Consider the following 5,000-nt stretch of genomic DNA (forward strand, 5'->3'; position numbering starts at 1 on the left):
GTAACCTAACCTATATCGTACCGTAACCTAACCTATATCGTACCGTAACCTAACCTATATCGTACCGTAACCTAACCTATATCGTACCGTAACCTAACCTATATCGTACCGTAACCTAACCTATATCGTACCGTAACCTAACCTATATCGTACCGTAACCTAACCTATATCGTACCGTAACCTAACCTATATCGTACCGTAACCTAACCTATATCGTACCGTAACCTAACCTATATCGTACCGTAACCTAACCTATGTCGTACCGTAACCTAACCCATGTCGTACCGTAACCTAACCCATGTCGTACCGTAACCTAACCTATGTCGTACCGTAACCTAACCTATGTCGTACCGTAACCTAACCTATGTCGTACCGTAACCTAACCTATGTCGTACCGTAACCTAACCTATGTCGTACCGTAACCTAACCTATGTCGTACCGTAACCTAACCTATGTCGTACCGTAACCTAACCTATGTCGTACCGTAACCTAACCTATGTCGTACCGTAACCTAACCTATGTCGTACCGTAACCTAACCTATGTCGTACCGTAACCTAACCTATGTCGTACCGTAACCTAACCTATGTCGTACCGTAACCTAACCTATGTCGTACCGTAACCTAACCTATGTCGTACCGTAACCTAACCTATGTCGTACCGTAACCTAACCTATGTCGTACCGTAACCTAACCTATGTCGTACCGTAACCTAACCTATGTCGTACCGTAACCTAACCTATGTCGTACCGTAACCTAACCTATGTCGTACCGTAACCTAACCTATGTCGTACCGTAACCTAACCTATGTCGTACCTTAACCTAACCTATGTCGTACCTTAACCTAACCTATGTCGTACCTTAACCTAACCTATGTCGTACCTTAACCTAACCTGTATTGCGCCTTAACCTAACCTGTATTGCGCCTTAACCTAACCTGTATTGCGCCTTAACCTAACCTGTATTGCGCCTTAACCTAACCTGTATTGCGCCTTAACCTAACCTGTATTGCGCCTTAACCTAACCTGTATTGCGCCTTAACCTAACCTGTATTGCGCCTTAACCTAACCTGTATTGCGCCTTAACCTAACCTGTATTGCGCCTTAACCTAACCTGTATTGCGCCTTAACCTAACCTGTATTGCGCCTTAACCTAACCTGTATTGCGCCTTAACCTAACCTGTATTGCGCCTTAACCTAACCTGTATTGCGCCTTAACCTAACCTGTATTGCGCCTTAACCTAACCTGTATTGCGCCTTAACCTAACCTGTATTGCGCCTTAACCTAACCTGTATTGCGCCTTAACCTAACCTGTATTGCGCCTTAACCTAACCTGTATTGCGCCTTAACCTAACCTGTATTGCGCCTTAACCTAACCTGTATTGCGCCTTAACCTAACCTGTATTGCGCCTTAACCTAACCTGTATTGCGCCTTAACCTAACCTGTATTGCGCCTTAACCTAACCTGTATTGCGCCTTAACCTAACCTGTATGGCGCCTTAACCTAACCTGTATGGCGCCTTAACGTAACCTGTATTGCGCCTTAACGTAACCTATATTGCGCCTTAACGTAACCTATATTGCGCCTTAACCTAACCTATATTGCGCCTTAACGTAACCTATATTGCGCCTTAACGTAACCTATATTGCGCCTTAACCTAACCTATATTGCGCCTTAACCTAACCTATATTGCGCCTTAACCTAACCTATATTGCGCCTTAACGTAACCTATATTGCGCCTTAACCTAACCTATATTGCGCCTTAACCTAACCTATATTGCGCCTTAACGTAACCTATATTGCGCCTTAACGTAACCTATATTGCGCCTTAACGTAACCTATATTGCGCCTTAACCTAACCTATATTGCGCCTTAACCTAACCTATATTGCGCCTTAACCTAACCTATATTGCGCCTTAACCTAACCTATATTGCGCCTTAACGTAACCTATATTGCGCCTTAACGTAACCTATATTGCGCCTTAACGTAACCTATATTGCGCCTTAACGTAACCTATATTGCGCCTTAACGTAACCTATATTGCGCCTTAACGTAACCTATATTGCGCCTTAACGTAACCTACATTGCGCCTTAACCTAACCTATATTGCGCCTTAACGTAACCTATATTGCGCCTTAATGTAACCTATATTGCGCCTTAATGTAACCTATATTGCGCCTTAATGTAACCTATATTGCGCCTTAATGTAACCTACGTTGCGCCTTAACGTAACCTACGTTGCGCCTTAACGTAACCTACGTTTCGCCTTAACGTAACCTACGTTGCGCCTTAACGTAACCTACGTTGCGCCTTAACGTAACCTACGTTGCGCCGTAACGCAACCCACGTTGCGCCGTAACGTAACCCACGTTGCGCCGTAACGTAACACACGTTGGGCCTTAACCCAACACACGTTGGGCCTTAACCCAACACACGTTGGGCCTTAACCCAACACACGTTGGGCCTTAACCCAACACACGTTGGGCCTTAACCCAACACACGTTGGGCCTTAACCCAACACACGTTGGGCCTTAACCCAACACACGTTGGGCCTTAACCCAACACACGTTGGGCCTTAACCCAACACACGTTGGGCCTTAACCCAACACACGTTGGGCCTTAACCCAACACACGTTGGGCCTTAACCCAACACACGTTGGGCCTTAACCCAACACACGTTGGGCCTTAACCTGCTCTGTAATTGTCATACGACGCGTTAAATTAGTGTAGTGTTGCCTAACTGCAACCCCCGCAATATAGTTTGCTACTCGCACTGCCCGGTCCCCAGTGTATCGCTTCATGTTAAACACCTTGCAGCTATACACTGTAATGTGGATGGCAGCAGGACGTACATGCTCAATGCCCTTTGCAGTTGTTCATTGGCATTTGCAGTTGTTCATTGGCATTTGCATGGCGAAGCACTTAGCCTACGCTGTGGTACGGCCTGTGTCAACTGTCCGCTGATGTTGTACGTCCAAATCACACACTGTACTGCACATTGGTCCTCATGTACTGAATGATACATCGTGGTACATGTGACCGTACAACGACTGCGCCAACAACGGCGAACCATGCGGTCCAAATGTTGTGCACTCAGCTACGTGTCGTCTCCCTATAAGAGCTGGATTGCAGTGTGGTATGCCCTGGATGGCGATCAGCATGAGCCGTCTGTTGATGTAGTGGCGCGTGTTGTCAGACGTAGTCGTCTCTTCTCACACACCGTGATAGCATGGTGCACTGCGTTCCACATCTGCGACATGCGACAGAGGCCGGTTGACAGTCGTTCGCGCAATGGACATCGCATACGTACGGGGGCCACCTTCCACGTGTTCGCGAAGCGTGCACATGTTGTTGCGTGTATGTGGGCAGACATAGTGTGTCGTGACACCTGACACAGGCATGCAACAATCGTTGAATTTGCAAATGGCGATGGACGCCTACGTTTGCTGGTGACGTTACGCAAATGAACAACTGGTAAACCGTTGTGGTGCGGTTGTTCTCGCTAGAGGTGAATCAGTGATGGCGACGATCGGTTGAGCTACCAACCGGTTGTTCCAGCGATACCCACCATGCCCACGAACGTGAATGGCATCTGGGTGTGAAGCGATACGCGGCGGTGGCTGGGTGGGACCGTCCCCGGCCGGTGAGGGGGGGCCTCCCGGCGTGCTGGCCGCGCGGTGCGTGGGCGCACGCGCTACAGCCGGCTGGTGGGGGCGGCCAGTGGCAGGCGCGCCGGCCGACGGAGGCGGCAGGCGGCGCAGCTGCGCGCCGGCGCACCCTGCACGCGGCGCCGTGCGGCCAAAGTAGGTCCTCGCGGGCCCGGTGCGAAGCGCGGTGGACATCTGCAGTGTGCTGGTCCGATTGAGGACTGTGTGCGCTGAGGATGCGCCGCCGCCCGGCGCTCGGCGCCGCGACGCCGTCTGCTGCTCGGTCGCCTCTGCGGTTCTCGCAGGTGGTTTGTATCGCAGCTGTGCGGACGTGTTGGCGCGTGCGCTGTGCTGGGAGAGTTCGCTTCGGCACCCAAGTGGGGCTTTTGTCCTTCTGTGGCGCTGGCGTTGGAGCTGCCGGTCACCGTAGGTGGCGCGTGTTGTCTCCCGCCGGCAATGCCACGACAGCACGCTCCCGGGCCTCTGTCGGCAGCGGCAAGCTCAGTTGGGAGCACGGGTGGTCGCACCTAAAGCGTCTACTCGCCAAACTCCGGGCGATTGCGCCTCTCTCGAACCCGACCAAGTACTTAGGACGGCGCTGCGCGCCGCCGGGACCTGAGAGGGTTTCGAGGTGTATGGTGCAGGGGAGCTCAGCCTCCTCCTGTTTGCAGAATAATTGAGCGGACGCTTGCGTGTTCGCGCGGGCCCCCGGGACACACTCCCGGGCGGCCGGCTGCTCAGCTCTAGTTGACGCAGCTCCCTGGTTGATCCTGCCAGTAGTCATATGCTTGTCTCAAAGATTAAGCCATGCATGTCTCAGTACAAGCCGCATTAAGGTGAAACCGCGAATGGCTCATTAAATCAGTTATGGTTCCTTAGATCGTACCCACGTTACTTGGATAACTGTGGTAATTCTAGAGCTAATACATGCAAACAGAGTCCCGACCAGAGATGGAAGGGACGCTTTTATTAGATCAAAACCAATCGGTCGGCTCGTCCGGTCCGTTTGCCTTGGTGACTCTGAATAACTTTGGGCTGATCGCACGGTCCTCGTACCGGCGACGCATCTTTCAAATGTCTGCCTTATCAACTGTCGATGGTAGGTTCTGCGCCTACCATGGTTGTAACGGGTAACGGGGAATCAGGGTTCGATTCCGGAGAGGGAGCCTGAGAAACGGCTACCACATCCAAGGAAGGCAGCAGGCGCGCAAATTACCCACTCCCGGCACGGGGAGGTAGTGACGAAAAATAACGATACGGGACTCATCCGAGGCCCCGTAATCGGAATGAGTACACTTTAAATCCTTTAACGAGTATCTATTGGAGGGCAAGTCTGGTGCCAGCAGCCGCGGTA

General features: G+C 51.1%; 1 non-coding gene across 1 annotated transcript in view; it reads left to right on the top strand.

Annotated features, from left to right (window-relative positions):
* Positions 1-4,403: 4,403 nt before the first annotated feature.
* Positions 4,404-5,000, top strand: part of LOC124584024 — a 1,910-nt gene continuing 1,313 nt past the window's right edge. Inside the window, exon 1 of the ribosomal RNA XR_006974444.1 lies at positions 4,404-5,000. This exon is cut by the window's right edge and continues 1,313 nt beyond it. This is a non-coding gene — a ribosomal RNA (small subunit ribosomal RNA).

Source organism: Schistocerca americana, unplaced genomic scaffold (assembly GCF_021461395.2).
Source record: "Schistocerca americana isolate TAMUIC-IGC-003095 unplaced genomic scaffold, iqSchAmer2.1 HiC_scaffold_47, whole genome shotgun sequence".
Classification (NCBI taxonomy): domain Eukaryota; kingdom Metazoa; phylum Arthropoda; class Insecta; order Orthoptera; family Acrididae; genus Schistocerca; species Schistocerca americana.